The 20,018-nt window shown below is 50.6% G+C and overlaps 1 protein-coding gene across 7 annotated transcripts in view; it reads right to left on the reverse strand.

Annotated features, from left to right (window-relative positions):
• LOC147712726 (membrane cofactor protein-like) overlaps positions 1-20,018 on the reverse strand; it is a 629,516-nt gene that overhangs the window by 332,509 nt on the left and 276,989 nt on the right. The window lies entirely within an intron of this gene.

Here is a 20,018-nt window from a genome sequence, read left to right on the forward strand (position 1 = left end):
CTCTTCTCGGGCCGGGGACGGCGCCGGAGACGGATCCGGAGCCGGAGTCGGATTCGGAGCTGGAGTTGGAGACCGCCCATGCGACTTCGAAGGTGAGGCCTCACCTTCAGGCTCAGAGACATCCAGAGTAACCACCTTAGAATGTACCTTCTTCGGTGACCTCGACCTCGAGCCTGACTCTTTACCGGAACGACGTTGGGACTCATGTCTCCTCTTCTTATGCTTCTTCTTCAACTTCGAAGCATGATCCGAAGCCGACCTCGAAGACGACCCCTCTCAAGATCCAGACCTCGACTTCGTCCTCGACCTCGACCTTGCCCTTCGAGAACGAGACTTCGGCGATTTTTCTTTCCCAGACTTCAGCTTCGCAACCAGGAGCTTGGCCTCTCTTTCCCTCAGGGCCTTCGGATTCATCTTCCGACATGAAGAACAACCGCGGAAAAAAGGGAACTGATGTCATCACGCTGGCGTGGGCCTATTGTAGGCGTCGGTGACGTCAGCAGAGTAGCGTGCAATGCCGTGTCTCTATGACGTCTAAGTCCACGTCGGCGCGAGGGCATATGGAGGGATGTGTGTTACGGGTTTCCAGCTGCTGCTTCTCGAATGGCTGAGTGGGCAGTTCACAGCTTACAGCCAACCAATCACTGCTGAGGGAGGTGTTTGTTACGGGTTTCCGGCAGCGGTTTCTCAAAAGACTAAGTTAAATAGGCAGTTCACAGCTTACAGCAGACCAATTACAGCTGAGGGAGGTTTTGTTCCTGGTTTCCCGCTGCAGCTTCTCGAATGAGTAGTGGGCAGTTCACAGTTTACAGCGGGCCAATCGCTGCTATTGGCAGTGCTACTAAATTATGCAGGGCTCAGGGCATCTGTGACCTTTTGAGAAAATGACGCCTCTGAGTAGTGTAGGTGAGCACGTTTAACAAGCATTGGCCACGCGGCCGTGAAAGTGACACGGCCGGGAAAATGAAAGTGATCGCTCGCTGCGAGTGATGCGCTTAATGAGCATGATGAGAATAGCCATATGGCGTCTCTGCTCGTAAGAGCGCGCCCGCGCACGTAACCGCAAGCTCTCGGACACAGTGGCCGCCCTTACTAAAAGTCTCACCAGAGTAGCGCATGCACTGGCTCAGTGCAAGACCTAATAAGGAAGAAACAAGCAAATGAACACCCAAAAATGTACCAAGAGCATAAGCAGGAAATTGAAGGAGGGTAGAAAGGGAAAGCTCACCACTCAATGAAAGAGGTTCCTCAGGACTGCCGGGCCCACTGCTGTGTCACTCTGCGTTGAAGAATCCATGGAGTAATGTCTTGTAAATGTAGGAGTACTGCTCCAGGTTGCTGCTCTGCAGATCTCCCGGATAGGAACTCCGGCAAAGAGGGCTGTTGAAGAAGAAACCACCCTCCTGGAGTGAGCACGAACCCGAGCTTCAAGGGGCTTACCTGCTGCTGTGTGACATTACTGGATATCGCTGGTAATCCAATGAGCAATCCCCTGCTTGGACAGGGGAAAGCCCTTACAAGGGGCGTTAAAAGACACAAATAGTTGAGGAGACTTCCTGAAGTCTTTAGTACGTTGAAGATAGAATTTTAAGCACCTCTGAATGTCCAGTGAGTGGAGTGCCTTTTCTGCCGGAGTAGTAGGTTGAGCGAAAAAAGTTTTGAGTATGACCGGCTCATTCAAATGAAAATCTGTAGGCACTTTTGCTATGAACTTTGGGTTGGTACGGAGTATCACTGTCCCCTTTGTAAATTGGAGAAAAGGTTCCTGAATGGTGAGAGCCTGCAATTCCCCTAGTCAAGGCTAGCAGAAGAGTCACCTTCCAGGAGAGGAATTTCAAATCCGCCAGGATGAATAGGTTTGAAGGGATACTTCATTAGCTGGGTGAGAACCAAGTTAAGGTGCCAAAGAGAAGGTGAAAGCTTGACTAATGGGAAGACTCTGAAAAGGCCTTTAAGAATCTGTTTAATTATCCGTACCGACCAGAGGGAAGGACCAGAAGATGTGCGTCTAAAACGAGAGATGGCGGCAAGGTGAACTTTGATGGATGAGGGAGCCAGCCCTGTTTTTGCTAATTAAAGAATGTAAAGAAGAACTTCATGCGGTTCAGAAGAAAGAGGATGGATACCCTCTTTTTGACACCAAATGCAGAAATGCTTCCACTTTAACCGGTATGTCTTGTTGGTACTTGGGGAACGTGCCAGAGAAAGTACATCTCTACATTCTGCTGAAAGGGTCAAACCAAGAAATTCTCGGTGCTCAGGAGCCATGTTGACAACTGCAGAGTTTGAGGACTCGGGTGCCAGACTTGGCCCTCGGACATTGTCAGCAGCGAAGGATTCAGCTGCAACAGAAGCGGACGGTGCAGGGAGAGGAGATGCAGCTCTGTGAACTAAAACTGTCGGGCCACGCAGGAGCTATCAAAATCATTTTGCAAGGTTCCACCTTGAGCTTCCTGAGAAACCTGGGGATCAGCGGAATGGGAAGAAAAGCGTAAACAAATGCGCCTGACCAGGCCATCGAAAGCGCATAAACCAATGATCCCGGTTGGTGAAGCCTGCTTGCGTAAAATCTGCATTTCTTGTTCTTTGGCGTAGCAAAGAGGTCTATGGAAGGCCTGCCACATAGGCAAAAAACCTCTTCCAGAGTGGGCTGGTCTAGTTCCCATTTGTGGCTGACTGATTTCAGTCTGTGCAGCATGTCCGCCGCCTCGTTGAGAACGCCTGGAAGGTGCTTCGCTTTGAGCGATATCCCCTGCTGGATCGCCCATTCCCAAATTGTCTGGGCTTCTTGGGACAAAAGACGAGATCTGGTGCAGCCTTCCTTGATTATGAAATGCATGGCTGTTGTATTGTCTGTACGTACTAGAACTGCAGACTGCTGTAGTCGCGGAGGAAAAGCCTGCAAGGCCAGGTGAATTGCTCTGAGCTCCAGCAGATTGATATGTAGAAAAAGATGTTGGGGTAGCCAACGGCCGCTTACATGAAGGTCTTGCAAGATCGCTCCCCAGCCCTCCAGCGAGGCATCTGTATTTATTATCTGAGGAGCTGGGGTGATCCTGAAGGAGAGGCCCTGAGAAATATTTTCCTCGTTCGTCCACCATGATGCAGCGTCCCTCATGGACACAGTAACGAATATCGAAGGATCCGTCGACTTGGCGCCACTGCAAGTCCAGCTTCTCTTAGAGAGGGCGCATCCGCAACCTGCAGTGAGGGATTAGAGGAATGCAGGAGGAAATAGACCCCTAGGAAGGACTTGTTAGAGACGAACTGAACATGACTGTCTTTTTAACAGTAGACTGGCCCTGGCCATCAGCTTTTCTTGCCTCTCCAGAGTCGGAAAAGCTTTGTTGAGGGACGTGTCCTGAATGGCTCCCAGGAATCGGACTGTTCTGGATGGATTGACAGTCGACTTTTCTGTGTTCAGAGTCAGCCCGAGATTGTCAAAAAGGTGTGTGCACGCCGTAACTGATTCTTTTACTGCGTTCTTGGTAGAAGCCTTCAGCAACCAGTCTACTAGGTAAGGGAAGACCTGATGCTGTTTTGGTAGAAAAGCTGCCATGGGGCTAATACTTATGTAAACATCCACGGAGCAGACCTGAGTCCAAAAGGCAAGACCTTGAACAGAAAGTGGCTCTTGGCTACCGTGAAGCGAAGGAACCTCCTGTGGGCTGGATGGATGGGTGCATGAAAGTATGCGTCCTCTAGATCCAATGTGGCCATGTAATCCCCTGAGTTGAGAAGACAAAGAATATCCTGCAGAGAAACCATTAGAAATTAGTGCTTGATGAGATAGGTGTTGAGCTCCCTCAGATCTAGAATAGGGCGCCACTTTTCTAAAGTCTTCCGGACCAGGAAGAACCAGGAGTAGAAACCCTCTCCCAGCTGCGAGTGAGGAACCGGCTCTATCGCCCCTTTCAGGAGCATTTGATGGACTTCCAAACGTAGAAGATGGAGATGTTGTGACACAGTGGTGCGAGGGGGCTTGAAAGGTGGTGCATGGACAAATTCCAGAGTATGGCTGCATTGAATGCTCTTCAGAACCCAACAATCCGATGTTATTTGTTGCCAGTTGTGGCCTTATTTTGAAATTCTGTCTCCCACTGGCGTTACAGGAGGAGAAGGGACAGTCGTAAGAGCCAGCAAGCCGCTATTCGCACTTAGAGGAGTCCCTCCCCTGGCGTCCTTGTCTTCCTCTGTAGTTAGATGTAGAGAAAGAGGATGATTGATTTTGCCACTGGTTAAAATTCGACTGGTAAGATTGAGAGTTTGATCCATAGGATGAATAGCGTTGTTGCTAGTATCCTCCTCTGTAGGTGGCATTGCCTCTGGCTCCAGGGAAGGGGACCTTGCGGTACTGCAGAGTCCCTAAGGATTTTGCTGTCTCTGTGTCTTTCTTTTTTTTTTTTTTTTAAAGTTTTTGAAACCTTTATTGTGCAACATAAGCATACAGGTACGGGCCCACAACCATTCTGGCCGGCCTCGAAGTCAATTGGTAGCACAAAAAGCAAGGTTAAAGCAGCCCAGCAGTCCCATGGACGAAAGGCAGCAAGTATCCGACACATTACAGATTGGAATAGGGGACCGCTGAGTACAGGATAAATGAGGTTAATTTTTAAGTTTTTTAGATAAGAAGGATCAGAGCATTCAATCCAACGAAAGCACATAGCGGGCAATGATCACAGCAGATCAGCAACAAAACAAAGGGTAACAATCGAAAGATCGAGAGAAAATATGTATCAGGATAATAGCATATATCCACAGTACATACTGGTCATTACCCGCCCCATGAACGTGGAACATCTTAACTAATGTTAGTTGTAAGACTAACAACAGAAACGATATGCAGAACACCTAGCCACCACACTGACCCAAGAGAAGAAAGAAAAAGTGAGAAGAACCAAGAGAAGAGAGGAGAAAAATAAGGCCCATAGAAACTAAACGAAACAAAAAACCCCGCCCCCCCAACCCCCCACCCTGCACGCATACAGAGGCTACGGCCTACCCCCCCCTAGCAGTGTGCCTGTCGCCCGTAAAACCGAGACCCGAAATTTAGATTCTGAGAAGGGAAAAAGGGAAAAGTAAAAAGATGTAAAAAAGAGTGGAGGAGGAAGACTATCAACAGGTATATTTCAGCCGCCCACCCCCGGACCCCGTAACCGATAAGATACCAACATTCGGCTCAGTCATTGTCTCGCTTGTCCCACCTAGTCCCAGCAATGTGAGCATTAGCATTCCAGAAAACGTCCTCAGCCTTGTCCCCTGCGATCAAGTGTGTCGGTGGAGTCCAGCAGTTCAGCCGCCATCGTGGATGGCGGAGGCGCCCGGGATGGCCACACCAGAACAGGGAGCCGACCACCAAAGTCTACCCAGACCAACGCGGTGTGTCCGAGGACGATACAAAAAAGGTCAAGGCAGAGCAGTGAACCCCCGGAGGCAGCAGACCAGAACAATGACACCAGTTCCAGGAAAGGATGAAGAGTCACGCCACCAGGACACAAAGGAGTTGCCGGACATGGCGTCCGGGGACGATACCCCAACCATTGCATGATACCACAAACACCAGACCGCATCCGGATCTCTGCGGTCAGCACTGCGGCGGAATCAAAATCGCGATCTTCGAACGCCCCCGTATGCACCTGGGTAGGCAGTTCACTGTGGTCGGGTGTAGGGTGTGGCACAGTGCCCAGAACTTGAGGACAACCACGGCCAGCAGGAGTGATAGCGTCAAGCCGGCTCCCCAGATCCCGGGCATTATTGTGAAGGGCAGCTCGTACAGCATCTAGAGCGCCCAGAACATCACAGATCCCCAGCGGTGCCCCAGGAAGAGAGGACGCAGCAGTTCTCCGCACCCGAGGCTCACAGACGTGCAGCAGCTCTTGAAGCCGGTCGCCATCATCACTTGTGAACAGCAGACCACCCTGCCGATAATCCACAAAGTACAGCCGGGCCCGAGACACAGGGGCAACAGACTGCATTGCGTCGCCTCTCACCGCAAAGAGACGATGTCAGCAATTATCCGGACTCCCAGTCGCGGTCTAGGGTCTCCACTTTCGAGCGCTGAACGCGCGATGCACAAAATGGCTCCCGCTACAGAGCAGGGGTAGACAAAGAAACTGTTCCGGCCATACGCAAGCTGGGAAATGATACAATGTATTTCCCTCAATTATAATGAGTCCAGACGTGCAAGATCGTAGGGCGGGATGAATCGCTGCAGCGAGAGGCACAGCGCGACAGTCTCTCACCGGCCGATCGACTCCGCCTGGTCTGCGATGGCCGCTGTTGCTGTGGCCGGGTCCGGCCGTCCCTCACAAACAAAGACCCGGACTCTCTGCCAGGAAGGGCCGGGGAAGAAGCGAGGGCGTTTCACAACCGGTACCGCCAGTAACGAGCCGGGAAACACACCATTGTGTTCGGAATCGCAGGATAGATTACAGGATGCTGGAGGAAAGCGTGAAGGTCGGCGGAGCCGAGAGTCTAGGCGGCCATCGCGGTTGCAGGCTAAGCTCCTCCTCCTCTGTGTCTTTCTTAATATCCTGAAGCACATCATCAAAATGTTTTCCAAAGAGAGCCTCCCCATCAAAGGGAAGTTCCAAGATCATCTTCTGGACCTCAGGACGAAACCTTGTAGGCTGCAGCCAGCCTTCGCGATGAAGGACAGCAGCGCCTGCAAGGGAGCGGAACTCGGTCGTTGCAATGTCCATTGCACAATCAATGACATCAGAAGATGTTTTCTCTCCCTCTTGAAGAATGCTCTTCACTTCCACTTTTGCATCTTCCGGTAGCTGATCCAGATAGGGGGACAGGTCGCACCACATCAAACCTCTTGCCCGCGTTATCGAGCCGTCTGCCCTCTTTATCTGGAGATGTTGTGATGGGAGCAGAAGGATTTCTGGACTTTCTTTGGGCAGCCTGAGACATGACAGAGTCCGGTTTAGGCTGACAAACAAGGTAGGCCGGGCTATCATCAGGAGCCTTATATTTCTTCTCAAGGCGAGACAGTACTGGAATCACCGTGGCTGGACTCCGCATCACTTTTTGAAACCCTCAACTCAGACATGACCGACTGTAGGAATGGAGTGAACTGATTTTTTGTAAGACTCTTTGAATTCATAAAGGAAGCATTCAGACTGTACCGTGAGCCATGGGCAGTTCAAATCTCTTCGCGGCCCTTTCCATCAAGTAATGAAAACCCCCTATGTCACCAGGGGGAGAATCAACAGGTGCTGATGGAGAAGCCAGATCAGGAATTACAAAGTCATCCCAGTCTGGATCTGGTATAGTGACGTTGCTCCTGGTCCTCATCAAAAGTATCATCCTGAATGAGAGTGATAATCGGTGGCGCATCCTGAGCCACGGGCAGTGGTTGAGGTGGTGGCAATTAAGGGGTAGCAAGCAATGCCGGCGGGACAGCAGTAACTGGCACCGCAACTGTAGCCGGAGATTGTGTTGGGAATCTCTGTCTATAGTCCAGTAGCATATACTGCAAGTCCGTTAGTAGTGAAGAAGGCATAGAGACCATCACCTGTTGTTAGTCTTTCTGATAATCTGAGGGAGGATCATATTGCTGTTCCCCCATATATTCCCCATCAGAGTCTGTGTCCTGGCACTTGACGTGCAATTGAGAAGGGCTATCCGCATAGCCATACAGTCCTTCATCCTCTTCAGAACCCTCTTCTTCGAGGAGGAGTGCAGGAGGTAGCGGAGTCACCCTCCTGGCGGAAGTCATGTGCGGTGTAATCTGGCACATCCTGAAAGTAATCGTCGACGATGATGTGAGAGTCGTAGACGAAAATATGGACGTTGTCGACGGAACTTTCGTCGAGACTGTCGTCACCACAGCAGCAAATGTTGTGGTAGACGTGGTTGCCGTCGTCACCATCATCGTCCTCATCCTGGTCCTCGTCGACACCATTGTCAATGACAAAGCCACCACCGGCGTTTAAGTCGTCGATGCAGAACCCTGAACCGTCGGGGCCGGAGACGAGGAAATCACAGTTAATGAACCCGTCGAAGGAGCCAGAATTGAAGAAGACTTTGACCGTACCTTTAACGTCTTTGTCGACGGAGCCATTGACAATGTCGTCGATGTGTGAACTTTCTTCACAGATTTTCCCTCAGAAGAGAGAGGAGGGCTTTTTGAAGGCTTTTGGAGCTGCTGGAGGAGAAGATGGAGGAACAGAGCTGGATATCACTCCTCCTTCCCTCTCCTTTACACCTCAGTGAGGAGATTTGCCAGGACTACGCGCCTTTCAGACCTATGAGAGATCTTTTTCAAGGCCTTACTGGGAAAGTCTTCAGAAGGTGAAGGAGAAGATGAACAATAGTTACTTACCTGTAATCTGTGGTTCTCCAGTATTGGTGTCTTTCATAGATTCACATGCCTGAATCATTCCCCGTCGTCTGAGTGGGAGTCCCACGGTACATAAAAAAGCAATAAAATGCCATAATAACATATGAAAAAACCAGTAAATCCCAACCAGGAAGTAAAGTAGCCAAAGCTACAGGAGAAAAAACTTCCACGCTCATGACTATCCTAGTCATTTTGTATAGTCCAAACTACAGCCAATCAGGTGACAGCACCCACCAGAAGGTTCTCCTCAGAGGCTCAGGCTCTCAGATTTTCTCGCAAGGAGGGATGGTAAACCAATGTAGCCTAAGAGCCTCTGGGGGGAGGTGGGCGGGTTGCATGTGAATCTATGAAAGACACCAATACTGGAGAACCACAGATTACAGGTAAGTAACTATTGTTCTTCTCCAGTATTAGGGGTGTCTTTCATAGATTCACATGCCTGAATCAGAGTAGAAAGCAGTACATATCCGTGCTTGGCAGACGCTAATGGTAGCATAAGCTTGTCAATATTAGAAGCACATAACAATGCAATATGTAAAAGAACATCAGTAAAAGCATAGTAGAACGCAATCACTTGATCATGTGCATAACAGAAACATAACAAGTGTCTGACAGCAGGAATAGGAGGTGGGATACAGAGGCTCACCTTAGATGAAAAGATTTGGTAGAACTGCTCGACCCAATGAAGCATCGGTCTCGCTGGCTGCATCCAAACAATAGTGTTTGGTGAAAGTATGGCGACTGGCCCAGGTTGCCGCTCTGCAGATGTGCTGAAGAGGAACTCCAGCAAATAATGCCGTAGAGGAAGACACTGCTCTTGTAGAATGCGCTCTAGGAGCTGCTTGCAGAGGTCTTCCTGCTTGTGCGTGACAAAATGCAATAGCTGCAGATATCCATCTTGCAATTGTTTGTTTAGAAACTGCCTGTCCCTTATGAATTGTCCCATAAGTGACAAATAGTTGATCAGACCTGCGCAATGTAGATGTTCTTTGCAAATAGAATTTCAGACATCTTTTAATGTCCAGAGTATGTAATGGCTTTTCCGCAGGTGTCTGAGGGTTAGGAAAAAATGTCTTTAAAACCACCGGTTCATTCAGATGTAAATCTGAAGGTACTTTTGGAATGAATTTCGGATTGGTGCGGAGCACCACAGAGTCATTTATGAACTGAAAGAAAGGATGAAGAACAGTAAAAGCCTGGATATCGCTGACTCTCCTAGAGGAGGTTAGGGCGAATAGAAGTGACACCTTCCACGTAAGAAATTTCAGATCTGCTCTGTGGATGGGTTCGAATGGGTGTCGCATGAGTTGTGCCAACACTACATTGAGATGCCACGATGGAGGTGGACGACGTACTGGAGGGAACATTCTAAAAAGGCCTTTAAAGAATGGCTGTATAATTCTTGCAGAGTAATGAGAATTGGTCCCATCTTGTCGATATCTTGAAATCGCTGCCAGGAAAACTTTTAGGGTAGCATGAGATAATCCTGAGCAAGCCAGATGTAGGAAAAAAGGCAGGATCTCCTCTGGTTTAGCTGAAAAGGGGTGAATTCCAGCTGAAGGACACCAGACACAAAAACGTTTCCATTTAAGACTGTACGTCTTTATGGTAGCAGGTGCCCTTGCCTTGGCCAGAACTTTCTTGCAATCCGCAGGAATGTTTAGAGGGGCAAACTCATGGTACTCAGGCGCCAGGCCGCTAATTTCAGTGATGTTGGAGCCGGATGGTAAATCTGGCCGTCCTGAATGGAGAGTAAATCCGGAATTGGACTCAACTGAATCGGCTTGCACTCCGATAGGAGAAGGAGCTCTGTGAACCAGTATTGGCGACTGGCGAGGCCATCTGGGAGCAATTAGAATCAGCAGACATGGCTCCTTCTTCATCTTCCGCAGGACTCTGGGAACTAGCGGAATTGGTGGAAAGGCGTACGCGTATGTCAGAGAGCAGTCGATCGAAAACGCATTCCCCTGAGAGTCTTTGTGGGGATGCCAGCTTGCGAAGAATCAGCATTTGCTGTTGGTCTTGGTTGCAAAGAGGTCTAGGTCTGCATGACCCCATAGTTGAAAGATCCGATCCACGGTCTGCTGATGAAGTTCCCACTCATGAGTGGATACGGTTGTCCTGCTGAGTGCGTCTGCCAAGACGTTCTCCGTTCCAGGAACATGCACCGCTTGAAGATTGATGTTGTGTTGTATTGACCATGTCCATAGCCTTTGGGCTTCCTGAGAAAGGAGAAGTGATCTTGTTCCTCCCTGCTTGTTTACGTAATGCATGCTCGTTGTGTTGTCTGTGCGTACCAACACATTGGCATCCTGGATGATTGCCCGAAATGCCTTGAGCGCAAGGAAAATGGCTCTCAGTTCCAGCTGGTTGATGTGCCAACGCTTTTGTTGAGGGTTCCACTTGCCGCTGATAGTTAGGCCCTGAAGATGAGCTCCCCAGCCTTCAAGGGATGCATCCGTGGTGATTGTAAAACTTGGCGCATCCTGGAGGAAAGCGCAACCTTGCTGCAGATGTTTTCTTTGCTTCCACCAGAGGAGGGACCTCTGCATGTGAGGTGTGATCTGAATGAGATCCTCGAAAGAGCCGGAGACCTGTAGCCATTGTAAGCTCAGTTCTTCCTGCAGAGGCCCCATCCTGAGTCGACAATTTGGTATTAATGGAATGCAAGACGATACCATCCCCAGAAAAAACTTGTACTGTCAAACTGAAACTGACCTTTTTGAAAGTAGATTTGTGGCCATATTTCGTATCTTGACTTGCCTCTCGTCCGAGACGAAGGCTTGGAGCAACTGGGTGTCCAAGGTTGCTCCCAGGAAAGCCCGTCTTTGTGATGGTATGAACTGGGATTTTCTGAAGTTGATGGAGACCCAGGGACTGAAAAAGGTTCAAACACTGTTGTAGATGGTTGTCTGTCTCCTCGTAGGAACTGGCCTTGATAAGGCAGTCGTCCAAATATGGAAATATTTTAATCCCCTCCAGCCAGAGGTGAGCAGCCACTGGGGCTAAGACCTTTGTAAACACCCTTGGCACCAAGCGTAGACCGAAGAGAAGTACTTTGAACTGGTAATCCCTGCCTGCCACTCTGAATCGCAGGAATTTTCTGTGGCTAGGTAAGATGGGGATATGGAAATATGCATCTTGGAGATCCAAGGTGGTCATGTAGTCTCCGCTGCTAGAAGATGCAGTATTTCCTGAAGGGACAACATCCTGAATGTTAAATTTTTCAAATATTTGTTTAGGGCACGGAGATTCAGAATCGGACGCCATTCTCCGGACTTTTCTTTATTAGGAAAAATCTGGAGTAAAATCCCATTCCCCTCATATTTTGAGGTACTCTCTCGATTGCTCCTTTCCATAGCATCAAATTGATCTGAGCAAATAGCTCCTCCAGGTGAGCTGGAGCTGGGCCTTTTGGGGGAACATTCAGAGGAAAATGGTCGAATTCTAAGGCATGGCCCTTGGCTATAATATCCAGCTCCTCGAAAGGGCGGCTTGCGAAATTGAAGTATACCCAAGGATTTCGCTGTTTCTGTATCTTTCTTTATTGTTTGTAGGGCTTCTTCAACTTGCGGGCCAAACAGAAATTCACCATCATAACGCATATCCAACACCATAGATTGTACCTCCTGACGGAAAGAAGTAGATCGTAGCCACCCCTGCCTATGCAAGACAGCAGCACCAGCTAGCTGCCGAAAACCAGTTGAGGCGACGTCAACCGCCGAATCAATAATCTCCTCTGAGATTCTTTGTCCTTCCTGTAAGATCTTCAGCGCTTCAGATTTAGAAGGTCCAGGAAGGAGGTCTATGTACGGTGCTATGTCCAACCACATCTGCCTCCCGCAACATCCCTCCCCCCTCTGTCACTCTCTACCCCAACCACGGAGCACCCTACTCAAAATCACATCCTTAGTAGGATCAAACCCCAAAAACAAGCTACAGTAAAAAAAGACACTCCTGCTAGTTTTCCACATATCGTTGCAGCAGTCAACCCCTTGTCAATGCAACACAAAACAAACTGCCGGACACCCTGCTCCACTGCTGAATGGTCCCCCAGCACTGAATCCTGCTGCCAACCCATAAATGCTCCAAACTCTGCCCAAGCCAGTTGGTACGTTCTCCTTGTGGTGTTGGCAATAGAATGTTCCACCAGGCCTATCACTCTCACTCCCCCAAGGTCCAGATGCCGTCCAGCAGCTCGGTCTTGCACAGATCCGCTCCTGGTGCCAAACGCCCGAACCGCTGCCACTGCGAACGAGACAAAGCATCCGCAATGTCATTATTCGCTCCAGGGACATGCTTGGCTCTAAACACCACATTGAAACGCAGGCATTTCAACATGAAACTCCGCAGCCACCTCAGCACTCTCGGGTCTCTGGCCCTCTGGCGGTTAACCAACTCCACCACAGTCATGTTGTCGACATGGAAAAGAACCGACCTATTCTGAAACTCCAGACCCCACACCTCCAGCGCCACCAGCAAAGGAAAGAATTCCAGAAAAGCAATGCTCCTCCCCTGTTTCAACCAGTGAGTCGGCCAGCTCTCTGCACACCACCTAACATTCCAGAAGAGCCCAAACCCAGCTGACCCCGCTGCATCAGAGAAAATTTCACATTGCCAAACCACCCTTTCCTCATCAAAGTCCAGGGACACTCCGTTGAAATCCGTCAAGAACGTCAGACAAGTCCTCAAGTCAGCCTGCACCCCCATGGAGATCTGGACCCTGTGGTGTGGAAGCACTGCCCCCGACATGGCTATGCCGAGCCGCCGGCAGAACGTCTGTCCCGCCCTGACAACTCTGCAAGCAAAGTTCAGGAAACCCAACAGCCTCTGTACTGCCCTCAAAGCAATCCTCTTTTCTCCGATCGCCCACGACAGGCACGCCTGAATTTCCATCACCTTAGCTAAGGGGAGGCGAGCCCACCATTGTATGGAACCCAGCTCAATCCCCAGGAATGTCAGGCTGCAGCTGGGGCCAGCCGTCTTCTCTGGCGCCAAGGGAACACCAAATCGCAACGCCAACTCCTGAAAGAATGACAGAGCCCTGCCGCAGTCCCCTTGGTGCGCCCTTCCCAAAAAGCGGAAATCATCTAGATAGTGAGTGACGCCCGGCATCCACTAAACCGCGTGAAGGCCCATTGAAGGAATGTGCTAAAGAGTTCAAAAAGAGCACAGGAAATAGCACATCCCATAGGCAAAACCTTGTCCACTTAGATTGCTCCCTCGAATTGCATCCCCAGGTGCGAGAAATCCGCGGGGTGTATAAGCAGCAGTCGGAAGGCTGACTTAATGTCACATTTTGCCAGTTCCGCCCCCGGCCCACACACACACACTAGGCGAATCGCATCGTCCACCGAAGCATAAAGCACCCTCGAGTCCTCCTCGGCGTTGAAATCATTCACTGATTGACCCTCAGGCCACGAGAGATGGTGTATCATCCGAAACTCCCCCTCCTCCTTCTTAGGCACCACCCCCAGTGGAGAAATGATTAGGTCCTCTGTCCTCTGCTAAACGAGCCAGCTATCCTCCCTTCCTCCACCTCTTTCTTCAACTTAACAGCCACCACTCCTGGCAACTCCTTTGGGGACTTTAAATTGTCAGCCCACCTCCTCACTCTGGGACCCTGATGGCCCACCCTAAAGCCCTCCGTGAAACCCCAAAAAAGCCTCAAAGCCGCCTACTGGTTTGGGTAACATGAGAGCCACGGGGCCATCGCCTCCACCCTAACCGGTGTAGGCGCCCTGCTGTCCAGACTGTCCCCTACCTTTGGCATTCCGCCACTGCTCCGAGGGAGTGACCAGAGTAAGGCACTTAGAGCACTCGTGCTTAAACTTACAGGGGTAGCGCGAACAATAGCCTCTGTTGTAGCTCCAGCAAGCCCCAGTGTTATAGCTTCTAAGTTTGCTGACCTGTTCAGTGGTAACGGTGCTGCGGCAGCACCTACCCCCGCCCAGCCATGGGTGGGACGCGGTGGAAAGGACCGATACGCCACGGGCAAACCGCTGGCCGTATGTGTAGATGCGCGATGAACGTGTGGATTCCATCCATTGCATCCAGAGTTCCTGGTCTACCTCTCCCCAATTCTTGTCCGGATTAGCACTAACTCTGGCCCTGAACTCTTCATTGTAGCTCAACCAATCGAACCCACCAAACTGTATTTGCGCCATCCTTATTATGTCCATGTACTTCAGTAAAGCAATGGCCCTGTCCAGGTACTTCACGCAGTAGATGCTGGCGTAAATTAGGAAAGCGGAAGTCCAATTTTCCATCGTCACAGGGACCCTGGACTGCCTTGTCAGTTCCCACTCCTCTTCCTTCGAACCCTCCTTCGCCTGCACCTCCCTGTGCAACAGCTTCAACACGTCTACATACTCGTGCTTCCAGATCCTACCCTTAATCTTGTCCGATAGGTGAGACCCCAAGGGCATAGCCAACCCCATGTAGGGGAGCTTCTTCTGATGTTTATCATCCCCCTTGTCCCCTTTGTCGTCCTTGCTGTCCCCCTTGTCCATCTGCACCCCAGCCGTAGCAACCGATTTACCATCCACCTGTTTACCTTCCGCAGGCGGACCACTTTTTGGCGCTCCGGGATCCTGGACAGACCCATCCCCCACAACCACAGACCTACAAGCTCTTTTCTTACTCCCCTTGGGCCCGCCATCCCATGCTGCCCACCAAGTCCCCTCACCTGATAGCGTGGAGTGCAGCTCCCAGGGCCGTCCTTTGGGGGTAGAAACCTTGGCCGCCTCCGCCTTTTCTTTGCCCTTTGTCGTCTTAGGAACCTGTAAAACACCAAGGTCGCTGTTGTTCTCCACACCCCATGGCCAGCCCTCATCATCCCTCACCTCCCTGTCCTCAAAATCCTCATAGTCCAACTCCACCACCGGCTCCACATCCACAGGTGCACACAACACTTCCTTCACCACCCTCTTCACACCTTTACTCTTCACCGCAGCTGCTCTCCGCCCACCAGGCAAACACAATGCCGTTGCCCGCTCCCGCGCTGGAGGGATGGCCGCCGTGGACCGCCCTGCTGCTTCCGGCCGGAGTCTCTGCCGACAGCTGACGGCTTGGAACCCCACCCGCCCCTCAGGTCGCTCCAGCCTGAGTGGGCCCCAGCACCATCAGGCCTTAAAGCCGCCCTGGTCGTTCCTGAACTCGCCTGCTGACCCTTAGGACACCCTACGCTCACCTTCTTGCCCTTCGCCAGCCTGGCCGCCTCTTCCTGCTCCGCCCACCGCTCCTCCTCAGATATAGGAGTGGCTGGTCCCTCCAGCTCATTACCCCAAACAGCCCCAACCCAGGCCGCAGTCTGTTCTGCCCACTACGCCTCATTAAGCTGTACCAGCAGCCTTTGCTCTCGGATCCTGGCGTCCCACTCCATGGCCCCCAACTCGGGAGGGGAGGGGGCGGACAGTAGTCCTGAAACCCCACTCCAGGCGGCAATAACCACTTGTGGAAACCCCCTTGGACCGGGCCCCCATCCACCACCTGGGCGCCGATAAATGCAGCCTCACCCTGCCCTTCTGCCTGTGCCTCAACCCTCACACCCCCCACTGGGGCCGGTGTGTGTGCCCTAGAACTAACAGAGGTCAATGGGAGCGTCCTCCCATTGCCCCCCGTCTATCTCCTTGCATGCAGGCGCAAGAACCTGCAGCGCTGCCTGCCCTGCTGAGTCTCCTTCCACCCCTGGCCCCACCACCACCTGGCCAGCCTCTGCCGCCTCCTGTGCTCCTCCGCCCTCCATGTCAATAGGCCCGCCCCCTCCAGAACGCCCGCACCTCCAGGTGCCACAGTTGCCTGCTCCCCCAAGGGGACCTGCCCACTGACTGCCTCAGTCCGCCCGGGGGCCACAAACTGTAACTGCGGGAATACGCGCAGGGGCAAGCTCTTCCGCTTGCCGACCCGCGCAGCATCTTTCAGGGCCCCGCCCCCTCCCGGCTGCCTGTTCAATCGGTGGCAGCGGATCCTCCTGGCACGCCAAGACCGCCGAGGCCGCACGCGGGGCCCTGGCACATCCCACCCACGCCTGACTAAGGACGCCAGGCTGTAAGAGATCCTCCCGGCCCGCCCTCGCCAACAGTAACAGCGCCGCCCTCACCTCTTCGGCGGACACGCCAGCCATGCCGCAACACCGCCGCAACTCTCCTTACCGCTAACCAAAACCAAGTCACCGGCCAGCGACTTGAGACGCCACCTAATCTCCTCTGCTCCAAATGAAAACACCAAATTTCCAACAACGTGGACCCACTCGACAGCCTAATGCACTCCCTTTCGATAATCCCTCCCGATGGTGCTGAGCGCAGGAAGAGGAAGTTGCCCTCCTACCGTGCACTCTTATACCCTCCCCCTAACTCCACCCTTTCCCCCTAGCAAGCCTGATCTCGCGCGAATGACCCCGGGGGAAGACTAGTCTGCGACTCTGCTTCCCCCAGGGCCCGGCATCGCCAGTATTGCAAAGTAAAAAAGTCCCCACCTGTGTCACAACGGTGATGATAATAAGAAAAACTAATGAAAGAACTGGTAGGGCACCTCTCACTACCTTGACTGTACACAGACAGGCCTCAACAGAAAGATTAGTATTTACCCTTCATTTTCAAAACTCAAATTAGGAACGCAAGTTCTATCCGACATCTTTAAGTATGTAGATATGTCTCCAAACTGCAGCAACGAGAGAGAGGGTGGGTGGGGGTTAAAGAGAGAGAGAGTGGAAAGTAGAGGAGAGAGATAGATAGAGGGCTGCTAAGAGAGGGAGGATGAAATGGGGGAGAAGAGGGGGAGAGAGAAGGAGAGGTGTGAGCAAGACTGCGAGGTGAGGCTGAGAGAAAGATTTTCGAGCTAGAGGCAGAAGGGATTGCAAGAGAGGGAGAGAGAAGAGGCTGACAGAGTACGAGACCGCTAAAGATAGAGAGTGGGGCGCAGAAAATGAGGGGCGGGTGCGAGAAAATGGAAGGAAGAAGGTGAGAGAGTGGGAGAGGGGGAACGATAAAAAAATGTTGGTCTCATAAGGGAGATTGCATGTGTGGAGAGTGTGGTCTCTCTGTAAAGGGTTGTACGTAGGACAAGGACTGTGTGAAATAGAGCTTTCACCAACTAACAGGGTTTGAAGAGTGTGTAGGTAGAGGGCTCTCTGAAAATGTGTGTTCAAGGCGAAGGCTGTACATAGGAGTTAGGCCACCTAAAGGGGCATGGTTGTCTGGAAGAAGTGAGGTCTCAGAGAAGAGTTGTGCACAAGTTGCATGTGGTTTGTATTGCAGGCTTAAGCACCTAATTGGGATTGGGAGTCACATTGCAAAGGATGAGTGTAATAGGGGCTTGGCTACCTAATAAGGCTTCTGAGTCTAGAGAGAGTGGACTAATGTCTAATTATTTTATATAGGCACTTATGAGTATGTAATTTATGCTTCAAACGATTCTGATAGATAATGTCATTAATGATGTAATTCAACATGTCATGAGTAATGTAATGCGAGGTCATAAGCAGTACATGGCGGTTGCAAGTATTGCAAGTATGGTTCGCTTGGTAAATTAGATCTGTCCAATTTCAGTGTTTTTATAATCTGGCTTGACAGCGAGCTGTTTGGCAGACAATTATGTGAGGGGCATTGACTCCGCCCACATGTAGTGAGCCAGGATTACAAGGGCTGATTGGGCAGAATTTGTGTGCTGCCACAAAAAAGTGCTTGCCCTCCACAGCTATGATCATTTTGTTTCTATATCCAGCTGCCTAAGATTGAACTTTCAGGGGCACACACATGACACTGGAATGCTTATAAAGTGTCTTAGGTAACCAGATAATTTATGTTGTTTTCCACTGACAGCAGCACGGATGGGAGGAGGGCAATCATTAACCTACATGGATTTTTCGGTCTGCCTGACAGCGCAACGGTCACATGACTTTTAACATGCATCAATATAAATAAGCAGTTATTTGCTTCCTTTTAACACACATCAATACAATTCTGCAGTTCTTTGCTTTCACACAAACACATTCATTCCCATGCTATTTACCTGTAATGCTTCATAATACCATGCAATATTCTTTTTGAAACCAGACCTATTGGCATTGCCAATGCTAATTTCTGTTTAAAATTGTATTTTAAAACTGACATTTTCCCCTACTTTTACCCCATTTTAACCTTTTTTTAATCAATGTCTAAGATATTTTTTTAACAGAGTAACACATTACTAATACCTCTAACTGTCACTTTAAGCTTTGTTTTATTCAGAGAATTTCTAGGATTTTTTAAACAAAGTAATATATTGATAACACCTAAATGTATGCAGTAGTTCCTTGTCTACGTAAGGATTGAGCTCTCTGTGAAAAGATGCTGAGTGCAGCCTCTGCATAATAGTGACTTGCCCACCTAATTAGGCTTAGGTGACTGGAGGGAGTGGCAGGAGGCCTGAGGTTCCTCACTGGTATTGCCCTAGGAATCATTGTGGCCGCATTTAAGGCATGAAAGTATTATAACACAGCACATGGCCACGTCCTGCCACTGTAGCACACACCTGCATGCATGTCCTGACCCCACATTGGAAGTCAAGGCATTTTCACCCTTGCAGCATCCCACGCTGCCTACGCATGCACAGTGAAATTCTTTGTCCCCTCCCCAGACTTTTAAATGCACCACAGCTGCGACACAGCGAAACAAATACAGCTCATTCACTTAACCGTGGCCCTGGGATACTCCTGGGCCTGGAGAAGCTGCTCCTCAACTGTCCTTGCCTATTCACTGTTCTAGGTTGCCTGAAAGGTCCCCCAATCTCACTTCACATGAAGCCCCCAGTCCACTCAGTGGCAGATCCACACTGCAGAGCCCCTTTCCACTTATGTTTAATGCTGGAGGTAGAGCTACAAAAACTGGAACATGCAGTATTCATTGAAAAAGTCTATAGCAGGACCCATTGGGTATCTCCTATGGTAACTGTCAACAAACCCAAGTAGCCAGGTTGCATTTGCATCGACATGAGGCTCCCCAATAAAGCAATTAGAAGAGAATGGCACATCTCCCCCACACCAACATCACAGCTCTACCTGTTTCTCAAAACTGGACCTGAACTTTGGCTATCACCAACTCAAGCTCCACAAGGATAGCAGGGATATCATTACTATCTCCAGGCACAATGGCCTCTGCCACTACCAATGGCTCAACTTCAGAAATCATCAACAGTGGAGGTCTATCAAAATGCAATCTAGGAGGTCCTGCCAGCCCTCAAAGGTATCATCAATGTTCCGTGACGACATCCTCATACAAGGGCCCAACCTTGATAGTCATCGCTGCCATCTCACAAGTGTCGCAACAGCTGGCCTCACCCTCAACCATGCAAAATACCAATTCTTCCAGCAAAAGTTGGTATTCTTTGGCTACGTCTTTTTCCGAGGTCTACCAATCCAAATGCATAGACTTAAGGGATGCAGCCACCACCTCCTCAGCCTTGCAACATACACCCCACACAGTGATCGCTCCTGAAATACTGCCTGTACCTGCCTAAAATGATGGCCACAACAAACCCTCCTGCGTCTCTCCTGACCTCATCTCCCTCCTCCCCCTTCCCCCTACCCCTCTCCGCTCTACTCTTCTACACTCTCCTGCTACTGACCTTTGCCTTCACCTGTCCCGGCCCTTAGTCCCCACCCTGTTTATCTGTGAATTTTCCCTCGTCA

This window comes from Lissotriton vulgaris, chromosome 5 (genome assembly GCF_964263255.1).
Source record: "Lissotriton vulgaris chromosome 5, aLisVul1.2, whole genome shotgun sequence".
NCBI lineage: Eukaryota > Metazoa > Chordata > Amphibia > Caudata > Salamandridae > Lissotriton > Lissotriton vulgaris.